Here is a 10014-nt window from a genome sequence, read left to right as displayed (position 1 = left end):
AGGAAGACGTTTGTGAATTCAAGTGGAGCTACTTCTCAGCCCGAAAAGGAAGCAAAGGTTCTGAGCCCAAGGTCCCGTTTTGGGAGCATTACACTCGGACCAAAGAGAATCGAGACAAATTCTTTTGTCACCACTGCAAGAGGAGTTTTGCTTGTGCATCAAAATCTGGTACTTCGAACCTGGGCAAGAATCTTACAACCTGCAAATTGAATCTGGCATGGGAAGCAGGACAAAAAAAGAGTCAGGCAACCATTGACGACGATGGAGCGGTGAGGGATACTAGAATTTCCGAGACTCAATTCAGAGAGGCAACAAACGAGATGCTCGTGATTGGAGAAATGCCACTCTCATTTTTTGAGAGCTTGGAAGCACTTCTACAAAGTAATCGGATTCAAGCCACACTCTAGGAGAACCGCAACAAGAGACATTGTTGAATTGTATGTCAAAAGGAAAGCGACATTGAAAGCATTTAAAGGCTAGTAAACAACGAGTCTCGCTTACCACCGACATATGGGTTGCTCAAACAACTGGTAATGTATAATGGCTTATTCTGTTTTTGAATCGATGAGCTTGTTCTACTATATTAACTCATTTTTTTGGTACAATAGGTGCGAGTTATATGGTAGTCACACTTCACTTTGTGGATGCTTCGTGGCAATTGTGCTTCATGGCAACAAGTACATCACAAACCACAAAGGTCAGACCAAATCAACTGTGCTTCTAGATTTTTTGCATAACTGTTGATAATGCAACTGCTAATACATGTGCGCTTAGGAAGTTTCAGAGTAGCTTCTCCTTACTTTCAAATGAAGCCTTTGTTATGGATGGAGAATTTATGCATATGCGATGTGCAGCACACATCACAAACTTGATCGTTAACGATGGTTTGGCTGAAGTGGATGAGAATGTCTCTACAATTCGTAATGCAGTTGGGTATGTTAGGTCTAGTACACCTAGGTTGAGGTCGTTTGAGCTTTGGATTGATTCGGGAAAGCTGACAAGGGGTAATTTCCCACTGGATGTTAAAACTAGATGGAATTCGACTTACTTGATGTTGTCGAAAGCACTTGAGTTCAGGTTAGCGTTTGACAAGATGGAGGCAGAGGACATGCTTTACAACGACTATTTCATGGAGTTTGAAGGTGGAGCACAAGATGGAGGCAGAGGACATGATTGTTACAATCCAGAAGAATCTGATGGGGTTGAGTAATAGTATAAACTTGGGTTTGAAGTCAAAGGCTGATGATATGCTTAGGAAGTTTGATAAGTACTGGGATGGTATGAAGAACATCAACAATATGTTGATCATAGCAACGGTTTTTTATCCTAGGAAGAAGATGCAGTTTGCTAAAATGTGTTTTGAGAAACTCTATGGGAAAGAGAGTTTAGTTGCCAATGAGATGTATCAGTCAGTGATTGATGTTTTGCGCTACATGTTTAAGGAGTATAGTGCTCGGTCTGATAGAGGTGAAGCAGTGCAAGCGTCTCAAACCAATCCAGCTGCATCTTTTGGTAGCCAAGAGCAACCCTCTTTCGAAAGAATCAATCTATCAACAATGAGATGGGTTATGAGAGGATGGGTTTCATATATGAGGAGTTGGTTGGGGAAATAGAATATCGTGAATCTAGGGATGAGTTGGATAACTATCTTAGAGAGAGTGTTGTCAATCTGAAAGTCATGGCTGGAGTTGAGTATGATGTTTTGTCTTGGTGGAAGTTCAATTGTGCAAAATTTCCGGTTCTTGCAGAAATGGCAAGAGATGTACTTGCAATGCAAGTCTCATTAGTTGCTTCCGAAATTGCTTTTAGCACTAGTGGTCGGATCATAGATTCATACAGGAGCTGTCTTACTCATTACGTGGTTGAGTTTTTGATGTGCTCAGAGAGCAATGGCTCAAGGCAGATATTCGATGTGGTGATGCTAAACTGGTGACAATGGAACAAATTCTCAGTGATTTTGAATATGAAGGCAAGCTTAAGAGAGGTAGTTTTTTTCTCTAATCTTATATGTTAGTTTTTTCAATCTGTTTACTAATTATATTAACTTTTTCAGAGTATGATAATCAGACTTCGAACGAAGAGTAAGAGAGTTTGTGGTCCATCTTTTCGTTCTTTGCTTACAAAGGTAAACCCGCTTATGATACTTTATGGATTCAGCTTTGAGGTTGGTTGATCATTTTTTATTTGCTATACAAGTTTATTTTTTTGTTGCAAGACAAGTTTCGAAGTATGGAGAAGGTTTTTCTGTTGAAGTTTGGATCATGAAGGATTGTTGTTTTAAGTTTAGTTTTTGTTTGTTGTTGTTGTTCTGGTTGTTGTTGTTCTTGAACTCATTTTCGGAGTATGCTTCTTTGTTTGGTTTTGTTGTTGTGGTTGAACTCATTTTCCATGAATTTTGTTGTTATTAATTTATGTTATCGGATTTGGAATATTGTTTGTATTTGAACTCATAATCTCGACTTTATATTAACATAATGTTCACTCATGTTTTTCATTTTCAACTCACTTTTTTTTCATTTTCAACTCATTTTTACCTTTGGATATTTGGATAAATAACAAGCATGTTTGGTTACTTTGGATGTAATTATCCGGACCCAAACCGGGTATAATGGATAACAGGGAATTTTTGAGTTTTTTTTTAACATCCGTACCCATCTGAACCCGGGAGGATCTGACTCGAACCCAACCTGAGTTTTAAAAATATCCGAGTGGGACTTTTTTCAAAACCCATTGATAGACCATGGATTTTACCCACTTTTAGCCATAGTCTATAAGTGTTTTAATATATATATTTTTACTACTATATAGAGTCTATTTAGAGTATTTACAGGTTCAGAGACGATTTGGAGGAATGTGGTGATTTTGGTTTCTTTTGGAGCCTTTTGAGTGCAGAGCTGCACAGACGCGTCAGATGTCTAGCTATGGATGGAGACCTTCCGACCGTTAGATTTATCTCATTTTTTAATAAAAGATAGAGCTTTGAGCTAGCTTTCCAATGCCACCAGTTTTAGGTCAATCCGCATCCTGTAGCAGAAGTGATTCCCGTTTTACTGAAGAGTGGTCAGTCTGCCTCGCGAGAGAAAGCTGTCGAGGAGATGAAGGACTGTCGATCGATATAACAGAATTGGTGGAGATATCCGGATTTTTTCTCCGGCAGCGTTGGCGTCACTGGCTTTCTTTTGGGATTTTCCCGGGTTTCCTGATCTTCGCCGGTTCTTCTCTTCTATTCAATTGACGTTTAAAATTCTTCTCTGGCTGCTCGCTCCTCTTCTCCTAAGGAGTCGTTTCATCTTATAGCTTCTTTAGATCTATAAAGATGTTTGGTACTCATGCAAGAGTGTCGGTGCATGCTTGTTTGATTGATTTTCGATGGGCTCTGGTTGTTCTGAAGCGAAGATTATGTAGCTTGGCCTTGTTGGATTCAGATCTTCTGTTTCTCAGACTGCTCTCTGACGCTATTTGAATGTCAGAATCTCAAAGACAAAGGCTATGGTGTTGTGATGATGAGCCTTCGATCTCCTCTATCGTTCTCGGTGGTTCTCTTTAGCAGGCTTCTGTTCCAGTGTATTCCAGTGGAGTTTTGGCGGAGTTCCAGCTAAAACTTTCAAGTCGGTGATGAGGTGGCACCTCAATTCACTACAAGAAAACACGGACCATTCTGACAGCCATTCCGACGGCAGCGAAATTCGTCGGAAATTTCTGACGAATTTCTGACCGAATACCGACGAAATATCCATTTTCCTGTTCGTCGGTATTTCGTCGGAAATTTCTGTTGAAACTTCGACAAAACAAACGTTGTCGGGAAATTTCGACGCCATTCCGACCACAAGCCGAGGAAAGAATATATCCGTTACACGACCTTTTTAAATGTTTTGAATTTTTTATTTTCGTCGGTATATACCGACCACAATCCGAGGAAAATATATATCCGTTACGCGGCTTTTTTAATGTTTTGTATTTTTTTATTTTCGTCCGAATTTCGTCGGTGTATACCGACGAAATTCCGACGGAAATCCGACGAATATTATGACCGTTAAATGTTTCCGACGGATTTCCGACGGTTTGATGCTCTTCCATCGATTATGTCGGCAACTTTCCTTTATAAATATGTGCTCTCGCTCATTCCCTTATTCACACTTCCTCACTCTCTTTACTACAAATCCAAAAAAAAAAAATCATGTCTTCTCGAAATTATTATCGTTCGTGGATGGATGAACCTCATTTGGATCCAAACGCCAACTTACTTATGGAATAATACGCAGAAGGTGTTGGAGAATTCATGAGGCTTGTTCAACAACAACCAGAAGAAAATACCGGTACGTTAAGATGTCCCTGCTCTTCCTGCAATAATAATCGGATTTTAAAGGAATGAAATGTTTGGACTCATTTATATATGAGAGGGTTTACATAGAATTATAAGGTTTGGTATCTTCATGGGGAAAATGGTTATGAATATGGTAGTACTAGCGATCCTCAGCCTGTTGATAGGTTAGAAGAACCAAGAACGGATGTAGATTAAGGTGTAAGTACTGAGCAGATGGTAAATGATCATTATATAGAGGAAGAACCCAATGCAGAATCGAAGAGATTTTTTGACATGTTGGATGCAGGAAAACAGCCTTTGTATAAATGTGGTAGAGATGGTCATTCACCCTTATCATCTGCAACTAGATTGATGGGTATTAAGACATATTATAATTTGGCTGAAGAATACGTGGATGTGATTGCTGATTTTGTTAAAGGTGTTCTACCAGAGGATAATCTTGCACCGGGTTCATACTACGAGGTTCAGAAACTTGTAGCGAGTCTTTGTTTACCGTATCAGGTGATAGATGTTTGTATCGACAACTGCATGATCTACTGGAGAGAGGATGAGAACAGAGATAAATGCCAATTTTGTGGGAAACCTCGTTATCAGGATACGAGGGGAAGAGTTCTGCTGCCATTAAAAAATATGTGGTATTTGCCTTTGACGGAAAGATTGAAGAGGTTGTATCAGTCCGAACGCACAGCCCAACGAATGAGATGGCATGCAGAGCACTCCACAGATGGTCAGATTAGACATCCTTTAGATGCAAAAACTTGAAAAAATTTCAATCAACATATCCAGAATTTTCCCAAGAGAGAAGAAATGTTTATCTTGGATTATGTATTGATGGTTTCAGCCCATTTGGAAAGCTTGGAAGACAATATTCTCTATGACCAGTGATTGTGACACCGTACAACTTAACGCCGAATTTGTGCATGCGACGAGAGTTTTTGTTTCTCTCCATTCTTGTCCCTGGGCCAGAGCATCATAAGAGATCATTATATGTGTTTCTTGAGCCACTGATATATGAGTTACAATAATTATGGGCGCATGGTGCTGAGACATACGATGTTGCGTGCAAAGAAAACTTTCAGATGCGGATAGTGCTTATGTGGACAATAAGTGATTTTCCTGCATATGGTATGTTATCTGGATGGACAACACATGGGAGGCTTTCATGTCCATATTGTCAAGATAACACGGATGATTTCCAACTAAAGCTCGGAAGGAAAACATGTTGGTTTGACTGTCACAAGAGATTTCTACCACCTGATCATCCATATCGTAGAAGTAGGACTTTGTTTACGAAAAAGAAGAAGGTATTTGACAGTCCACCTGAAGAAGTTAGTGGGGAAAATTTGTGGGAACAACTAAGAAATTTTGGCGCAGAAAGGACGCCAGATGTTGGTGGACATGAAAATATTCGAGTCGACAATGTTGGACAACTGCACAATTGGCATAAAAAGAGTATTTTCTGGGATCTACCATAGTGGGAGAATCATCTGTTACGACATAATTTAGATGTCATGCATATTGAGAAGAAATTTTTCGACAATCTGATGAACATAATCCTAAACATCCAAGGTAAAACGAAGGATAATTTGAAGTCAAGACTGGATTTAGTCGATATTTGTGCTCGTTCTGAACTTCACGTTGATGAGAACGGTATGGCTCCTGTTGCCATATACCGACTGGATGCAGCTGCAAAAGAGGAGTTTTTATTGGATTACAGATAGAGTGGCATTTCCAGATGGTTATGTTTCAAATTTGTGTAACTGCGTGGATAAAAGCGAAGGAAAATTTACTGTCTTGAAGAGTCACGATTGTCATGTAATGATGCAGCCCCTCATTCCGTTTCCTTTTTCAGAACTGTTGCCAATTAATGTTCATGAAGCAGTTGCAGGTATATATTTTACATTTTCAATTGGTTGTCATATTTATTTATTATGTTTATATATATATATATATATGTACTTGTGGAATTTTTTTCTTTTTATCTGTGTAGGGATAAGTGCATTTTTCCGCGATTTATGTAGTAGAGAAATCACTGAAGAGGGTATTAGTAATTTGAAGGCTAGCATACCCGTCATCATGTGCAACCTCGAGAAGAAACTTCAAGCTTTGCTAAAAACTACTTTCCATCAGAAGTGCACAAAAAAAACCCGAAGACCTACTCGTCATGATGATGGGAGGGCAAAGGGCAATGTATTATGTTTACGTCCCAAACATCTTCAAGGAAATTGGACGACTTAGTGGAAAATCCACAAATCGAAGACTTACTGAGACGGAGCACTCTCATTCGCAAACATATTTTCTCACTAACTGTGAAGAATTTCTACAGTATGAGAGGTAAATATTTTTTCCATTTCATTGTAAGAATATTCAGTAACTTTTATTTCATACTAATAACATAATTTTTGCATAGTATTTATATGGTAGAGTTGCGTTTGACTTACAGACATGCCACAGAAGAGGAGCTTGAATAACTCAGACATAATGGTTTGTCGGATGGCTTCTTAATTATGTGAGTGTGTACATGTGAAAAAAATAGTTATATGTTTTGTGAAATAACATATCAGTAACATTTTTTTCATCATAGGTGACTGAAGGTTTGGCCAGATGTGTTCGATGATTGGATATGCGAGTTTGTGCGGGGACCAAACTTTGTGGTCAAATCATATCCAAAATATTGTACACGAGGATACGCATTCACAAGGAAAGGTCATTCTAGGACAACTTATGATGCTGGTGTTTCGTCTTAATCCAATGACGATGTGTACAACATTAAGGATATTTTGTAAATTCAGTATCCCGGTATGGTGGGATTGTGGTGTATTGTATTCTGTTGTGATTGGTATGACAACACTCCAGGTTGAGGGGTGAAAACTGATGCATTTGGTGTTACATCGATTCATTCGCGAAGGAAACTTCAACATTATGATCATTTCATTCTTGCTTCACAAGCAGATCAGGTATGTCAAATTATTCATAATGGTTTAACAATATAGTTATCGTTTTCTAGTATGACTAATTACTTACAATATATTTACAGGTTTTCTACATCAGTTACCCACGTGTTACGTACAGAGACAATCCTTGGATCACTGAAACGTTAATCAACCCAAGAGGAAGAGTACATGGAAGTTGTGATAACGAACCAATACAACCAAGCTCTACCAGCAACGTGAGTCCAGTTGAAAATTCAGAAAATGTTAAACTCGTTGTCGATTTATCCGAGTTTGGAGATGATGCTGTTGTGCACTCGGAGTCAGAGGCTGAGGTTGGAGAATTTGATGAAGATTCTGAAGATTCTACAGATTCTTAGTAGATTTGTGTTTTTGGAGTTGTTTTTTTATAAATTATTGGAGTTATGTAAGTTATTGGAGTTGTCTTTTTATAAGTTATTAGAGTTATGTGAGTTATTGGAGTTATGTGAGTTATTGGAGTTGTTCTTTATAATTATAAGTTATTGGAGTTATTTAATTTAATCATACGTATTTAATTGGTATAATATCGAGTAAAACCAATTTTTTTTAGTTAATCTTCTTAAAACCATTTGTTTATTGTAAGAGTTTTGTATTAGAGCATTATATTGATGTTTTGAAACCCTATATACACACTTTCGTCGGAAATGTGTAGGAAAGGAGGACGAAATTAAAAGATCGTCGGTATTCCGTCAGAAATGTCCGATGAAATTCCGACGAAGCTTGAGACGTTGTGGGAATTTCGTCGGAAATTACTGACCATTTTCCGATGAAATGTAGTTTTAAATACAACTAATTCATATAAAATGTAAAAATGGATACTAAAATACCAAATAACACATATTAAGTGTGTAATATAATGTTCACAACGGTTTAAGTTTTTCAATTGTAAAAACTCTATATGTACATATATCATCTTATTCATAACATCTTTCATTAACACTTATATACCTAAACAACAAACATATTCCAAAATCTAATCCTACATATTTAATTTGTATAATATCGAGTTAAACCAATTTTTTTAGTTAATCTTCTTAAAACCATTTGTTTATTATAAGAGTTTTGTATTAGAGCAAATTATTTAGATTTTTTGAAACCACATGCACTCTTTCGTCGGAAAACTGTAGGAAAAAAGTGAGAAAAAGAACAATCATCGGTTTTCGGTCGGAAAATTCCGACGGATATTCCGACGAAATAATATTCTTCCTCGTTGTGTTTTCCGTACACGTTTCCTAAACTTTCCGAAGAATTACCGATGCCATTTTACCGACGGAATCCTTTTCGTCGGAATTCGGACATATCTTCTATTTTCACGGAATTCATTTGGTTAACCGCGTAAAATTAAATGCCGGCAGATTTCTGACGAAATATTACCACGGACACATATTCGTCGGAATTCGGTCGGCTATGTTTTAAAGACATAACCCGACACTTCTTCTTCTTCCTCATTTCGGCGAATCTCTCTCCCTCCGCCTAATCTCTCTCTCCCTCTGGCGATTCTCTCTCTCACCGCCAATCTCTCTCCCTCCGGCGAATCTCTCTCTCAAATCCCCTACCACAATCATGTAAGTCATCTAAGCCCTCTTTCCATCTCAATTTTAATAGTTTTTGATGTTAGATTTAGAGGTTTCTATATAGAATTGATTGTCAATAGTTAGAATTGAATGGATAATTATAGGAATTAACATGTTAGATTTTGTGGTTTATATGTAGATTTTAGGTTTTGAATGTTAGATTTGTAGATTATAGGAATTTTAGGTATATTTTGTGAAATTTATATGTTAATTATATTTTAAAAACGTTTATATATATATATATATACCGTTTATTATATTTATATAAGCTATTAAAATTTAAATTTTTTTATAAAATATTTTAATAGTTTAATATATAATAGTTTTTATATATAATTATATATATATATATATAAACCGTTTATTATATTTATATAAAAATATATTTTATAAACATTTTAATAGTTTAATATATAATACTAAAACCATTGGTTATATATATATAATTTATTAAAACTTTATTATATACAAACTTACTATAAACTAAATAAATGAATATTCCTTTCTAATCGTTTTTTCGTATATATGATCTTCGCAAATGTTATTTTTTCGTAGGTCTGAGGATGGTGGTCGTAGACCATTACGTCGTTCGGCGCCCCGAGGTCGGCTTAGTTCGAGGAGTTCTTCCCAGACTTGGGGCTCGTCGCATGAGCAAAATTCAGTCCTGTTTATTCCTCCTCTAGCCCTTCCTCCATCTGTTCCACCGGCTGATCCCGCTGCTCCATATGAGACTGGTACCATGCCGGTGGAGCTCCTTGTTCTCCAACCCGGTCGAGAGCATCTTCCTGTGCTCCATCCGTATCCACAAGGATACACAACTTGGTAAAGTTTTCATTTAAAAAAAAAAATTAGTTTAATTTTGGTTTTTTTTTAGTTTTATTTCTAACAAAATATTTTTTTAAGGTTCAACAAGTCGAAGAATGAGATTTGCAGGTGCATTAACTAGATGATGTATTCCATGATCCGCAAGGGATATCCGACCTACAGTGTGATGCCTAACGACGAGCGCCATTTGTGGTTCCGTAACTTTGCGGTAATTTCTAAATTTTAATTTTTTTTTGGTTTTGAATTTTTTTTTATATTATCTTACTTCTTTTTTTTTGGAAGCAACATTTCAATTGGGAGTCAGGCCACACGGAAACTG

Source organism: Brassica napus, chromosome C8, assembly GCF_020379485.1.
Source record: "Brassica napus cultivar Da-Ae chromosome C8, Da-Ae, whole genome shotgun sequence".
NCBI lineage: Eukaryota > Viridiplantae > Streptophyta > Magnoliopsida > Brassicales > Brassicaceae > Brassica > Brassica napus.
Note: the sequence above shows the minus strand (reverse complement) of the source record.